This window comes from Suricata suricatta, chromosome 2 (genome assembly GCF_006229205.1).
Source record: "Suricata suricatta isolate VVHF042 chromosome 2, meerkat_22Aug2017_6uvM2_HiC, whole genome shotgun sequence".
Classification (NCBI taxonomy): domain Eukaryota; kingdom Metazoa; phylum Chordata; class Mammalia; order Carnivora; family Herpestidae; genus Suricata; species Suricata suricatta.
The window spans coordinates 121,724,883-121,741,887 of NC_043701.1; positions in this window are offsets into that span (position 1 = coordinate 121,724,883).

Consider the following 17,005-nt stretch of genomic DNA (forward strand, 5'->3'; position numbering starts at 1 on the left):
CAAGGTTGAATGAGAAACTTTATTACCTACACAAGGCCATTCCTTCAAGACAAAGGTAACTATTTTATCTAATACGTAAAAACAAAAACAGAGACTCAAACAAAAATGAGACAACAGAGAAATATGTTCCAAACAAGACAAAACCTTAGAAAAAGACCTTAGTGCTATGGAGATAAGGAATGCACCTGATAATGAAGTCAAAGTAATGGTCATAAAAAATGCTCACCAAGTTGGGGGAATAGGTGACCACAGTAAGAACTTCAACAAAGAGACAGAAAATATAAATAAAATACCAAATATAGGTTCACAGAGCTGAAGAATAAAATAGCTGAACTGAAAAATACACTAGGCGATTCAACAGTCAACCGGATGAAGCAGAACTGATCAGAGAGCTAGTAGACTAAGCAACAGAACTTATGCAGGTAGAGCAGAAAATAAGACACCACCACCACCACCAACAACAACTTAGGGAACTTACAGGAAACATCAAATGGAGTAATATTTGCATTATAGGGGTCCCAGAAAAAGATAGAGATAAAGGTGCAGAAATTGTATTTGAAGAAATAATGGCTAAAAATTTCCCTATCCTAGGGAAGAAAACAGACATTCAGGTTCAGAAAGTCCCAAGAGTTCCAAAAAAAGATGAACCCAAAGAGAGCCACATCAAGACATATTATAACTAAAAGGTCAAAAATTAAAAAGAGTCAGGGCACCTGGGTGACTCAGTCAGTTGAGCGTCTGGCTTTGGCTCAGGTCATGATCTCACGGTTCGTGGGTTCGAGCCCCGCGTCAGGCTGTGTGCTGACAGCTAGATCATGAACCTGGAGTCTGTCTTCAGATTCTGTGTCTCCCTCTCTCTCTCTGACCCTCCCCTGCTCATGCTGTCTCTCTCTCTCTCTCTCTCTCTCTCTCTCTCTCTCTCTCTCTCTCTCTCTCAAAAATAACACATAAAAAATTTTTTTTAATTAAAAAGAATCTTAATAGCAAGAGAAAAGCACATTTTTATGAGTAAGGGAAATCCCATAAGGCTATCAGCAGATTTATAAGTAGAGTATTTGCAGGCCAGAAGAGGGTGGCATGACATATTCAAAGTGCTAAATGGAAAAAACTTCCAACCAAGAATATTTTACCCCGCAAGATTATCATTAAGAATTGAGGGAGAGGTAGATGTTTTCTGGATAAGCAAAAGTGAAAGGAGTTCATCACTACTAAACTGGCTTTATAAGAAACATTAAGGGAACTTCTTTAAAGCTGAAAATTAGTATGCCAATAAATAACAAGAAAATATACGAAAATAGAAAGCCTCACTGGGAAAGGTAAATATATAGCAAAGATAGTGGATTAATCACGTATTAAAGTACTATGAAACTTGAAAAGTGTAGTGAAGTTAACTAAAACTATAGTAGTTAAGAGATATACCAAATACAAAGATGTAAAAAGTGACATCAAAAGCATAAAAAGTTGATGGCAGGAATACAAATATAGAGTTTTGGAATTTATCAAATTTCAGTTACCATCAACCTAAAATTGACTTTTAGATACATAGGACAATATATGTGAACATTGCAATGACAAAGCAAAATTTAAATACACACACACAAAATGAGGAAAGTATCTAAATGTAACACTAAAGAGAGTCTTCAGGGGATGAAAGAGAAGAAACAGAGGAATTACAAAACAGCCAGAAAACAACAAAATAACAGTAAATACATACCTATCAATAATCACTTTACTTTTTAATGTTTACTTTTTCTTGAGAGAGGGACAGAGTGAGTGAGTGAGAGAGATAGAGAAGCTGGGGAGGAGAAGAGAGAGACACAGAATCTGAAGCAGGCTCCAGGCTCTGAGCTGTCAGCACAGAGTCTGATGTGGGACTCAAACTCAAGAAACATGAGATCATGACCTGAGCTGAATTTGCACGCTTGACAGAGCCACCCAGGTGTCCCCTTTCAATAATCACTTTAAATGGCCTAAATTTGCCAATCAAAAGGTATGGAGTGGTTGAATGGAGAACAACAAGAAATATCTATATACTGCCTACAAGAGATTCATTTCAGAAGGACACTCACAGACTACAAGTGAAGGGATGAAGAAAAATATTATGTGCAAATTGAAAAGAAAAGAAAAATATTGTTGTTATATTTCTTTAGGACTAAAAAGCCTTTAAAACAAAGACTATAATAAAAAACAAATAGGGGTACTCCATAGTGATAAAAGGGTCAATGCAGAAAGAAGATATAACATATATAAATATGCATGTACCTAACACAAAATATATAAAGGAGGAGGACCAAAATATATAAAGAAAATATTAACAGAACAAAAGGGAGAAATTGACAGCAACATAATAATAGTAGGGGATATTAACACCACACTTACATCAATGGGTCATCCAGAGGGGGGGAAAAAAAAGGAAATACTGGCTCTGAGCAACATGTTAGACCAGATAGACTTAATATGTATAGGAAATTCCACCCAAAAGCTGTAGAATACACATTCTTCTTGAGTGCACATAGACCATAGATCACATGTTGAGTCACAAAACAAGTTTCAATACATTTCAGAAGATTGAAATAATATGCAGCTTCTTTTCTAACCACAATGCTATGAAATTAAAAATAAATTACAAGAAAAGCCCTGGGAGGAAAAACCCAAAAACTCATGGAGGGTAACCAACATGCTACTAAACAACCAATGGGTCAATGAATAAATCAAATAAGAAATAAAAGTATACCTGTGGACAAAGGAAAATGGAAACATAACATTCCAAAATATATGAGACACAGCAAATGCAGTTCTAAGAGGGAAGTTTATAGTGATACAAATCTGCCTTAAGAAACAAGAAAAATCTCAGGACACCTGGGTGGCTGAGTCAGTGAGTAAATATCTGACTTTGTACATGATCTCACAGGTTCATAAGTTTGAGCCTCATGTCAGTCTCTGCACTGACAGCTCAAAGCCTGGAACCTGCTTCAGATTCTGTGTATCCCCTGCTCACACTGTCTCTCTCTGTCCCTCAAAAATAAATTTTAAAAAACACTAAAAAATTTTAAATAAAATAAATTTAAAATTTAAAAAAAAGATCCCTCATAAGCTTTCTATAGTTTTCATTATACAGATCTTTTATATCTCTGCTTAGGTTTATTCCTAGGTATTTTATTCCTAGGTATTTTATTGGTTTTTGTGCAATTGTGAATGGGATCAGTTTCTTGATTTCTCTTTCTGTTGCTTCATTATTGGTGTATAAAAGTGCAACCAATTTCTATACATTGATTTTGTACCCTGCAACTTTGCTGAATTCATGGATCAGTCCTAGAAGGCTGAATCTGTCAAGTTTTCCATGTAGAGTATCATGTCATCTATGAAAAGTAAAAGTTTGACTTCATCTTTGCCAATTCTGATGTCTTTTGTTGTCTGCTGATGCTAGGACTTCCAGCACTATGTTAAACAACAATGGTGAAGGAAATTGAAGAAGACACAAAGAAATGGAAAAAAAAAAAAAAAAAGCATTTCATGCTCATGGATTGGAAGAATAAACATTGTGAAAATGTCATTACTACCCAAAGCAATCTACACACTCAATGTAATCCCAATAAAAATTGCACCAGCATTCTTCTCAAAGCTAAGATAAACTGTCTAAAAATTTGTATGGAACCACAAAAGACCCCGAATTGCCAGTTATATTGAAGAAGAAAACCAAAACGGGAGGCATCACAATCCCAGATGTTAGCCTCTACTACAAAGCTGTCATCATCAAGACAGTATGGTATTGGCACAAAAACAGTTACATAGACCAATAAGATAGAATAGAGAACCCAGAATTGGACCCCCAAATATATGGCCAACTAATTTTTGACAAAGCAGGAAAGAGTATCCAATGGAAAAAAGACTGCCTCTTTTTTTTTTTTAAATGTTTTTATTTATCTTTGAGAGACAGAGACAGTGCAAGCAGGGGAGGGTCAGAGAGAGAGGGAGACACAGAATCTGAAGCAGGCTCCAGGCTTTGAGCCAGCTGTCAGCACAGAGCCTGATGTGGGGCTCGAACCCACAAATCATGAGGTCATGACCTGAGCTGAAGCCAGATGCTTAACCGACTGAGCCACCCAGGCGCCCCAAGACTGCCTCTTTAACAGATGGAGCTGGGAGGACCTGACAGCAACATACAAAAGAACAAAACTAGATCACTTTTTTACACCATACACAAAAATAAACTCAAAATGCTGAAGAACCTAAATATGAGACAGGAAACTATCAAAACCCTAGAGGAGAAAGCAGGAAACAACCTCCTTGACCTCAACCGCATTAATTTCTTACTTGACACATCCCCAAAAGCAAGGGAATCAAGAGCAAAAATGAACTATTGGGACCTCATCAAGATAAAAAGATTCTTTTTTTTTTTATTTTTTTATGTTTTTTATTTATTTTTGAGAGACAGAGACAGCACAAGCAGGGGAGGGTCAGAGAGAGATGGAGATACAGAATCTGAAGCAGGCTCCAGGCTCTGAGCTAGCTGTCAGCACAGAGCCTGGTCACAGGGCTCCAACCCATGAACCATGAGATCATGACCTGAGATAAAAAGCTTCTGCATGGCAAAGGAAACAACCAACAAAACGAATAGGTAACTGATGGAATGGGAATAGATAGGTGCAAATGACATATCAGATAAAGGGCTAGTATCCAAAATCAATAAGGAACTCACCAAACTCTACACCTGAATGACAAATAATCCAGTGAAGAAATGGGCAGAAGACATAGACACTGCTCCAAGGAGGACACCCAGATGGCCAACAGACACATGAAATGATTCTCAGTGTCACTCCTCATCAGGGAAATACAAATCAAAACCACACTGAGTGTCACACTGGTCAGAGTGGCTAAAATGAACAAATCAGGTGACTATAGATGCTGGCGAGGGTGTAGAGAAATGGGCACCCTCCTACATTGTTGGTGGGAATGTAAACTGGTGGAGCCACTCTGGAAAACAGTATGGAGGTTCTTCATAAAATTAACAATAGAACTCCCCTATGACCCAGCAATAGCACTGCTAGGGATTTACCCAGGGGATACATAAGTGCTGATGCAAAGAGCACATGTACCCCAATGTTCATAGCAGCAATGTCAACAATAGCCAAAACATGGAAAGAGCCTAAATGCCCATCACCTGATGAATAAATCAAGAAGATGTGGTTTATATGTACAATGGAATATTACATGGCAATGAGAAAGGATGAAATCTGGCCATTCATGGCAACGTGGATGGAACTCGAGGGTGTTATGCTAAGTGAAATAAGTCAGGCAGAGAAGGACAGATACCTTATGTTTTTACTCATAAGTGTAACAGGAGAAACTTAATAGAGGAGCATGAGGGAGGGGGAGGGGAAAAATAGGGCGAGGCAGAGAGGCAAACCATGAGAGACTTTTGAATACTGAGAACAAACTGAGGGCTGATAGGGGTAGGGGAGAAGGGAAAAGGGTTGATGGGCATGGAGGAAGGCACTTTTTGGGATGAGCACTGGGTGTTATATGGAACACAATTTGACAATAAACTATAAAAGAAAAAATAAAAGTAAAAATAAATTTAAAAATAAAAAACAAGGAAACTCTCAAATGTACAACTTAACCTTATACTTAAAGGAACCAGAAAAAGAAAGCAAACAAAATGCAAAGTCAAAATAAGGAATGAAATAATAAAGATCAGAGTAGAAATGAATGCTGTAGAGACTAAAAAAAACAGTGAAGATAAACACACTTAAGATTTAGTTCTTTGAAAAGATAAATGAAATTGATAAACCTTCAGCCAAACTCATCAAGAAAAAAAGAGAGGTAATAAATAAAACCAGGAAGAAAAATAAGTTAAAACTGACATTATAGAAATACAAAAGGTGACTACTACAAAAAATGATGCACCAACAAACTGTATAATCTAGAATAAATGGATAAATCCTTAGAAACACAATATTTCAGGAATGAATCAGGAAGAAATAGAAACTCTAAACAGAATAATTATATTGGTATTGAAGTTGAATCAATAATAAAAAGAAAATGAAAATCCAGGTCCAAAAATCTTCACAGGTAAATTATACCAAATATTTAAAGAACAATTTATACCTATTTTTCTCAAACTATTCAGAAAAATTGAAAAGGAAAGACTGTTTCCAAATTCATTCTACAATGCCAGCATTACTTTCATGTCAAAACCAGGTAGACACTATAAAAAAGGAAAATTAATGACCAAAATCCCTGATGAACATAGATGCAAAAATCCTCAAAAAATATTAACTAACAAAATTCAACAAAAATATTAAAAGGATCACTCACCATGATCAAGTGGAATTTATTCCAAGAATGCAAGGATGGTTCAATATAATCAGTGTGATACATCACATTAACAAGAGAAGAATAAATATCACATGATCATTTCAATAGTTAAAGAAAAAACATTTGACTATATTCAAAATCCATATATATGATAAAAACTCAATGACCAATCCACTGCTAACTACATACTCAGTGGTGAAAAGTTATTTCTCTAAGGTCAGGAACAAGACAAGGATGTCCATTTTTGCCACTTTTAGTAAATATAGTACTGGAAGTCTTAGCCATAGCATCAGACAGGAAGAAGAAATTAAAGGCATCCAAATTGGTAAGGAAGAAATAAAACTTTCACTATTTGCAGATGACATAATATTATATACAGAAAATCCTAAAGACTCCTCTAAAAAACTATGGGAATAAATAAATTGACTCAGTTTGCAGGATACAAAATTGATATACAGAACTTTGTTTCATTTATCTACACTAATAAATAATATATTATCAGATAAATTAAGAAAATGATTCTATCTGCAATTATATCAAAAAGAAAAAACATATAAAATAAATTTTACCCATGAAATGGAAGACGTACTCTGAAAACTATAAGACGCTGATGCAAGATATTGAAGAGGACACCAGTAAATAGAAAGATATACTGTGTTTATAGATTGGGCATATTAAAGTTATTAAAATGTCCATACTACTCAAAACAATCTACAGATTCAATGCAATCTTTATCAAAATTCCAATGGCACTGTTACACAGAACTCTAGCAAATCATACTAAAATTTGTATGGAACCACAAAAGACATTGAATAGCCAAAGCAATGTTGAGAAGGAACAAAGCCAGAGGCATCAGACTCCTTGATTTTGAACTATATTACAAAGTTATAGTAAATGAAACAGTAGGATACAGTCACAGAAATAGAAATATAGATCAATAGAACAGAATAGGGAGCCCCAAAATAAACACATGCATAATTAATTTAGAACAAAAGAGGCAAGAATATACAATGTGGAAAAAAAGTCTCTTCAATAAATGGTGTTGAGAAAACTGCATATCTATATGCAAAACCAGACCACCTTCTTATATCATATACCAAAATTAACTCAAAAGGAATCAAAGATTTGAACATTAAGACACAAAATCTTAAAACTTCTAGAATAAAACAGGCAGTAAGCAACTTGGCATCAGTTGTAGTGATGGTTGTTCATATCTGACAATAAAGTCAAGAGAAACTAAAGCAAAAATAAACACATGTGAGTACATCAAACTAAACAACTTTTGCACAGCAAAGGAAACCATCAAGAAAATGAAGTGGCAATCACTGAGTGGGAGAAGATACTTGCAAATAATACATCTGATAAGAGGTTAATATCCAAAATATGTAAATAATTCATACAACTCAGTAACAGAAAACTAAAGAATCCAATTTAAAAATCATCAGAGAATCTGAATAGACATAATCCCAAATAAGACGTACAGATGACCAACAAACACAGGAATAGATGCTCAGCATCACTCATTATCAGGGAAATACAAATCAAAACCAAAATGAAGTAATGCCTCACATCAGCCAGAGTGGCTATTATCAAAAAAGTGTTGGTTAATATATGGAGAAAAGCGAATCCTGCTGTGCTGTTGGTGGAAATGTAAACTGATGCAACCACTATGGCACACCTTAAAAATTAAAAATTTTACCATGTGGTCCAGCAATTCCACTACTGAAGAAAATACACTCATCTGAAAAGATGCATTCACCCCTACGTTCATTGTAGCATTAATTATAATAACCAAGATATGGAAGCAACCAGAGTGTCTACTGAAGACAATATGAATGGATAAAGAAGATGTAGTGTATGTACTCAATGGAATACTACTCAGTCATAAAAAATGAAATATTGCCATTTGCAACAACTTATTTATATCTTGAGGGTTTATGCTAAGTGATGTAAGTCAGATCAAAAAAGACAAATGTTATATGATTTCACTTATATGTAGAATCTAAAACATAAAGCTTACAAACAAAACAAAGTCCAGACTCATAGATATAAACAGCAGATTGGAGATTGCCAGAAAGGAGGGGAGCTGAGTAGAATATAACATGGTTGAAGAGAATCAATAATTACAAACTTCCAGTTATAAAATAAATAAGTCATAGGGATATAATGTACATCATGGGGAATATAATTAATAATATTGAATTTACTTTGTATGACAGTAAAAGGCAACTAGATTTACTGTAGATTTCCCAGTATATACAAATGTCAAACCACTGTTGTACACCCAAAACTAATATTACATAGTTTTATTGCTCTTTGCTCTATTGTACACCACAGATACTATTGTGTTGCTTGTTTGTGTGTGGTGTGTGTGTGTGTGTGTGTGTGTGTGTGTTTAACAAATTGAAGAGTGTGGCAAACCTGGATCAAGAAAGTCTTTTGGTGATATTTTTCCAACAGCATTTGCTCACTTTGTGTCTCTGTCACATTTTGGTAATTCTCACAGGTTTCAATTTTTTTTTCATCATTACTATTTGTTATGGTGATCTGTGATCAATGTAATTGTTTTTGGGGTGCCATAAAATACGTCTATAAAAAGATCCTGAGATTATTGAAATGACAACATAGGATTCATGATATTACATAAACTTAGTTGATAAAGTAGCAGCAGGGTTTGAGAGAACTGAATCCAATTTTGAAAGAAGTCCTATAGTGGGTATAACGCTATTGAACAACATCACATGCTACATAAAAATTATTTGTGAAAAAAATATCCATTTGATGTGGCAAACTTCACTCTTAGTTTAAGAAATTGCCACAGCCACCCCAAACTTCAGCAACCACTAACCTGATCAGTCAGTAGCCATCAACACTGAAGCAAAATCCTCCACCAGCAAAATTAGGACTCACTGGAAGCTCAAATGATGGTTGGCATTTTTTAGCAATAAAGAATTTATTTATTCATTTTGAGAGAGAAAGATCATGAGTGGGGGAAGGTCAGAGAAAGAGGGAGAAAGGGAATCCCAGGTAGGCTTCACATACAGCACAGAGCTGAGTGCAGCACTCCATCTCATGAATGTGAAATTATGACCGGAGCCAAAATCAAGAGGTGGATACTTACCTGACTGAGCCACCCAGGTGCCCTTGACTCACTTTATTTTGATATTTACTTTATTGCTGTGGTCTAGAACTAAGCCACAATATCTCTGAGGTATGTCAGAGATAGGACAGATAAGGTATGTCCTATATCGTATGAATATATAATAATAATAATAATAATAATAATAATAATAATAAGGGGGAGAAAACAAGAGAAACAAATTCTGACAAAGATGTGGAGAAAGGGGAACCACTTTGCGAACTGGTTTGTGAACTGGTACAACCACTGTGGAAAACAATATAGAGGATCCTCAAAAAATTAAAAATAAAACTATCATATGATCCAACAATTCCTTTTCTGGGAATATATCCAAATGAAATGAAAACAACAACACAAGATGTTATCTACATCCCCATGTTTATGACAGCATTATTTACTATAGTCAAGACTTGGGAACAACCTAAGTGGCCACTGATGAATGAATGGATAAAAAAGACACACACACACACACACACACACACACACACACACACACACACATTATTATTTAACCATAGGGGGGGAAAAAAGAAAATTCTGCCATTCACAACAACATGAGATGAATCTTAAGTGTTGGGTCCCAGTAGGCAAAAAATACACTCAAACAATATTTGGCCTCGTGGGCCCCACATATGGCTTCTGTTCATCCTATGATTTTCTCATTGCTTTGCAAAGAGGCATATACTTTTAGACTTTGAATGTACTTGGGTCAGTCAGTGACCTTCCCTTACTTTATTTTCTGGCTCTTGGTCTGCTGTTGGGAGTGAACATAATCCTCTGCCAAAAGATTTGCTTATAAAAGGATGAGCATCTTACCCTTAACTGATGAAGGGCCTTAAGGAATGTATATCTCCTCATAGAATTCTTCAGGCTTATCTTATGCTTGAAACCAGACTATTAGGGGATTCCTCTTTTGTAATGACTTAATCCTGTTACTTACTACTGTTCTGATAAGAATGACCTTTTCCGGAGCATGTTTTTACTTCAAGGACCTTGAACTATGTAACCATTAAAGAAACGATGTAATCACCCATGGTATATAAGACCCTGACTATCTTAATAAAGTGTGGCTTTACCACCATCCACGTTGTGCTTGTCTCGTCTGTCTTGTCTCTTTTTCTCTCATCTTGTCTTCTTTCCTAGAGATATTGCGCCGACACCAACCCCTTACTCGGGACCTTTCGACTGTGGTGCGTGGGTTGGTCCCCCACACTTAAGGGCATTATGAATCCAAGGGTTAAGTGAAATAAGCCAGACAAAGAAAGACAAATGCTGCATGATATCACTTATATGTGGAATCTAATTAAAACAAACATTCCTAGAAAAACAGATTATATTTGGTAACCTCCAGGTTACCAGACTTGGTACTACCTGGAGAGTGGGTGAAAGGAAAATTCAAGAAGGTAGTTAAAAAGTACAAATCTTCAGTTGTAAGATTAACTAAGTATTTGGAATGTTAGGTATAACTTAAAGACTGTAGTTAATAGTGCTGTGTGATATATATACATGTTGCTAAGAGAATGAATCCTAGGAGTTCTCATCCCAAGGAAATTTATTTTTCTTTTTCATTTTATTGTATCTATCTATATAAGATGTTGGATGCTAACCAAAATTGTTGTGGTAATCATTTCACGTATACATAAGTTAAACCATTATGTCACATACCTTGAATTTATATGGTGATGTATGTCAACCATGTTTCAGAAAAATCAGAAAAAATGTAATAATATTTGGAAGTTAATGCCAAAAGTAGGCCTCCCAAAAGACATTGGACAATGTAATAAATAGAGTCTCTTTAGATGACTGTTTCCAAGGGAACTTGCCTATATAAATCTCGATATACATTATTAAAGTCGTTCAGGATTTGTCCTTTTCTTGAGTACTTATTAACTACACATATTTAAATATGTTATTGTGCATTTAACCTCATTTTTATAATAAACTGATATTTATTCAATATTATATAGTTCTGGTCAACACCAGAGGCCATGACTGTGTTTTCTCCTATCTATAATCTTGCTCCAGGTAAGTCACCCTCCTTTCCTCATTGCCAACATCCATTCAGATAATTTTCAGGTTGAGAAATGAGAGCTTGGAATTTGTAGTTTGACAAATGTGCATTTAGATCTTGTCTTTAGATCTCAGGAAAATTTCCTCTGTGTCTCAGAATCCTCATCTGTAAATGAATATAATACCTCCTAGAATGGTTGAAAGGGTAGAGGCCTTATATAAATCATCCTACATAGTACCTGGCACATAGCAGTGAATTTATAGCAGCTACTACTATTACTAACTGGCTGTTCTTTTCACTGCCTAGTGTTTCTTTGCCCATCAGCAATCGTCACTGTATTCATCTGCCTTTTGCATCAGCAGAGGAAGCACATTAGTCACAAGAATTGTAAACTGCAGTTCAGGGACCTGCTCCTAGACTGATAGGGTTAAAGTCAGAACAGTTTCCTGAAGGTGAAGGTATCGGGTCTCATACTTTGTACAGAAATCTGTACTGTGTTTGATTACTTTTTATTTTGATTCTTTTAAATCTCTGACTCACCAGAAAGAACACTGATAAACATGTTCTCCACATGTTTGGAGAGGGTTACTAGACAAGTCTAAGAGTCATATACTTTGTGTTTAATTGTTATGTTCTCAGAGCATTCTCATTACTTCCAGATGGCATTTCCCCCCTTAGATCACCTCAATCCTACCCCCTGGCTCCACTTACTTTCTCCCACTCATTTTTTGGGGGGCCTACCACCCCAGGATTTAATGCGCATTTCTTTGTATGTGTATAATGAAATTTTATTTCTTTTGGAAGGAGCCGTTTGCCTATATTTGTGCTAAGTTTAGTTGTTTTCCACTTTAAAAACTAAACTGAGTTAGATAATATTTGACCATTTCTACAGATGTGGCCAGGACACTTCAAAAACACTTCATCAGGGGATTTCACATTTTTGTTGCTTTTACTCATTCTGAAAAGAAGCAAGTGGAGCTTAAAATTTTCTTTCTCAGAGGTTAGTCCACAAATGTGTTTTGGAACAGATTTTGGGAATTGGATTCTGAATCTGACTTTGGAGACAGAATTTCAGTGTGGGAACCAGAACCTTTAGGAAAAAATTACAGTAACTGAAATGTTTTAACTTCATAGTAGATTGTTTGGATGGGTTACAAGAGGAAAAAAGAGTAGCTCAATACTTTGTTTAGTGTGGCCTCCCCCTCTCCCCAAGTCCAGGGAAAACAAAAGATTCTTAACTCACGGTGTTCACTGCTTCTCAATCCCTAACAAGAAGTTGTGGGACTTAGACATTAAAAGCCTTTAGCAAAACATCTAGAAAACAATATATGTTCAAACAAAATTTTCACTGAAGCACAAATGACTCGTCCAAATTGCCAATGCTATCTGATATAAAGTAACTACGGATAAAGTTTTCCAGCTTTTTAAGTTTGGTGATGTGAGTGGGTGACACTTCCTTTGTTTTTCCCCCTCTTTGCCAGAATCTTAAGCTGACATTATAAACAGTCACATGAAGTTGCTTTACATAAATTCTTCCAATAAGTTCAAAAAGTCTCCACAATGAAAAGTTACACCACCTTCTGTTTCACAAAGCTGAGTTGAATTCTTAGGTGAGGAAGGGAAATCCTATCTTATTATTTTCTTTATTTATTGAAAAGCTTTTGAAAACACATTAAACTACCTTAAATATTTCCATCAGAAAACGTGCAGACAGGGTGGCTTTACGGAGAGTTAACAGCCTTACCTGTCATGTAATAAGTTTTAAAGTAGACACTGCAATATAATGAAGGTGCCTCTAAAGAACTGACTTGTTAAAAAATATCAGAGGCCATAGAATTGAGTTAGAAAAGAGGATAACAGGAATGAGAATACTTACCTCCTTTGCATCTTTATAAACCAACTGTAAATGGAAGCTCTTTGGAATAGCAATGTGTTAGGAAGTAGAAGTACGCAAAAATGGACCCATTGCTTTTTGGTCGCACTGCTTTCAAGACAACAAAAAGTTAATGAGACCAAGAAACTAGTTAAAGAAATAATTTAAAAGCAAAATTTTAGCTGCATAATTTTACGTCCCTTTTAAACAGTATTTCTCTATGAGTTACTTTGTATTTCTGCCACTTTGTTAAAAACAATTAAATCTAGGTGATGTAAATTGGGTGGTATGCCAGTACTTTTCAAACCATATGTGAGGAAAAGTCAGTTTTTAAAAATTCACTTGAAAAATGAATTCATTTGGCTAATGCATTTGCAAAATAAAAATGATGCTGCAGTATAGAATTGTCATAAAACTTTCTAAATGATTTGCTCACTTCCTGTACTTACTGCAGGGAACAGTTTTTAGATGGATTCACACCTTTACACAGACCACTTGTTAACAGGCATACTCAATTATACAATGTTCATAAAAGAAGAGCTGCAAAATGTATTTTTTAAAGATACATAAAATTATCAAGTGTCATCTGCATGTTTTATCAGCTGCATCAGCCCAGAAAGAACGTGAAAGTGCTTTCCAGTGTTTTTAGGTGCAATAAGTTGTGTATAAATCTCTTGGAAAAGTATTGAAATGTGCCTCCCATGTGTGCTCAACTTAAATGTGCTTTTCTTTTGATTTCTGTTCTTTCGCCAGCCCTGTGGCTACTACAGCTGCTTCCCGTGTGTTTAATGTATCAAATTCTCCCTCTTCTGGTTTCTTCATCTCACGTTGTCCCATTTATTTATGCTTTCCCACAATTGAGGGGAAATAGCATTTTCAGCCACTTGGAGGAGACTTTCTTTTGTGTGGCAGCACCTCTAGGATCTGGCACGCTCTGGATGTGGAAAATATTTCCTTTGATCTCAAGATGGTGGTTTGTAGGGTTCCAAGACAGAGACCAGCAGGGCGTGCATGTGATATTACAGCATTTTGGAGGTGGGCCCGTTGCCATTTTCACCCTTACAAGGCTGATCCAGGCCACTTTGTTTGGAGCCATTCTTTATTAGCAGATGCAGGAACTTCACCTTTTTAGGATACTCTTGGAATTATTTTAATGTTCTGCTAAAGCAGAGAAATCATCCTAGTACGCAGAGCAGGTAGTGATAAAGATACAATTTCAGCAGCAAAAAGGGAAACCAAATTCTGAACAGTGGCTTCTCCAGCCTACAGCCCAGAGAATCGAGATGACAGCTATGTGAAGAGGATACAAACAAATATGCCTGATGGAACCATGTGGAGTGACAGTAACTAACTACAAGCTGCTTGGGGATTATGAGGACCAACTGTTCACACAGAAGGGAAAGGAACCAAATAAAATACTAAAAAGGAAAAGAGGGAAATTGGGGGGAAATATTACATCAAGACCTACAGGCAACAACATGAAAGAATGAAATCTCCATAATTTGGCTATTGTTGAAAGCACAGCTATGATATATAGTCAATGGAATACTACTTGCCAATGAGGAAGAATAAAATCTGTCATTTGCAGCAACATGGATGGAACTGGAATATATTATGCTGAGTGAAATAAGTCAGTCTGAGGACAGACATCATATGTTTTCACTTGTAGGTGGATCTTGAGAAACTGAACAGAACACCATGGGGGAAGGGAAAGGGAAATAGTTATGAACAGAGAGGGAGGGAGGCAAACCACAAGACACTCTTAAACACAGAGAACAAACTGAGGGTGGATGGGGCATAGGGGTGAGGGGAAAATGGGTGATGGGCATGAAGGGGGGCACTTGTCTGGATGAGCACTGAGTGTTTATGTAAGCTGATTTGACAATAAATTATATTCGTTAAAAAATTAGTGAAATCTCTGGTTTGTGTCGGTGGACCTTGGAAATGTTACAGTTCCAGATCCTCCAGCAATGCAGTGGGAACTGCTTCAGCCCAAAAAGGAACTCCAGATATGATAAGGTTTCATGAAGTGGCTTCCTTTCCAAGGGCTATTCAGGCCTTCCAGGATTTTCCCGGTTAGCTGGGGATAAGAGAGGGGACAAATGAGAGCCCTACTGTCCTTTGAGGGAGGAATGAGGGATGATAAGCCATGGTCAGGTCTGGACACAAAATCTTTCTTTATAATAAATAAGTATGTGTCCTGCAGCCACAGTTCTGCCTGATTGTGTGGGCCTGCGTGTTGTGTGCCTGTTCCCAAGCAGAAGGTTTTATATGATGATGCTCTTACTCCTGGCTCTCAGCCTCAGGTCAGCCTGTGACTTGCCAAGATTAATTCCTACTTTGTGCTTGGCATTTTCACTTACAGTGTTTTTGCTGCATATTTATTTGTAATGTTTATTAAATTAAAACCAATCAGTTTTATGGAAATACAGAGTCCCCAGCTACAATCCAATGACTGAAAACTTCCTGGGAGGATGGTTGAGGCAGTCTGTAGTTTCCTGAAAGCTTTCCCCATGGTTCTGTCACATCAGGGCTGGCAATCCAGTCTTTGGAGCCATCAAATGAAACCACTGTTAAATGTTCATTTTTTATTTAACACTTTTATATGATTCTAAGTTTGAATCTAACCTCATCTTTTATATACTATTTAAAGACTTCAGGCAGGGGATGAACTGAAAATTTGCTTTTGTTTGGCAAATCCATTCTTCAAAGTGTAAATAAAAAGGGGCAAATACGAGCTCTGAATGGAGCAATCCTGAAGAAAATATACTTTTAGTTCCTTCCAGCTTTACTAAGATCTACTATGTATACATTAGTTGCAAAATCATCCAAAACCAGTCATAGACTGACTAAAGATTTACATATGACAGTGGTTTAAAGAATAGATTAGCAGGTTGGACACTGTACTTGGAAGGAATAAAATAAATTATTCCTTTCATTGGCCCCCTTCCCTTATTAGTGAAACTCTTCCCCCTTAAAATTGAAGTCCATGCCACTAAAGTTCTTTTAATATGCTAAAGTCTAAACCTCTATTTCTTTAAGTTCATCATAGAAATAATGATTTGCCATATTCTACCATAGCCATAGTCTTTCTCTCCTTTTTGTACACCAACAGTTTTCTTCCTGTGAAGGGAGATATCAGTTACCACCCATAGCAGAAAATGGGCTCTGACACTGAATACACTGAGAAGGCAACTCTCATTGTAGATATGGGAGTCCACCTGCTGAGGCCTAAAACATTTATCTTCTTGGACTGTCATGGTACCAGGATACCACCATTAAAGCTATCTCTGAGCCAAGTTGGGTATGTTCCCAAACATTCAAAAACAGGATGTAGAAATAGGAATTTATATTTTTGTGCCTCTTGTTATCCTCTCTATCTTGGTGGATCCCTTGATTCTGGGCAGGGCAAGCTTCATAGACATGTGACCAGTACAGTGGCAGAGGACCCCATTCTTAGATGGGCCTTGTGTTTGGTTTAATTCTTTGCTATTACTGTCTTGACATTCTTAATCATCTTTGAATAAGAGACCCTGTGTTTTCATTTTGCATTCATTGTTCCTGCTTCTGAGGTTGATCCAGTTTCCTACAAATTCTCAGAAACGTTTGGTCAGTCCAATTTCCTTTCCATTTTTGTGATTGTCAAATTAAACTGTATAGAAAG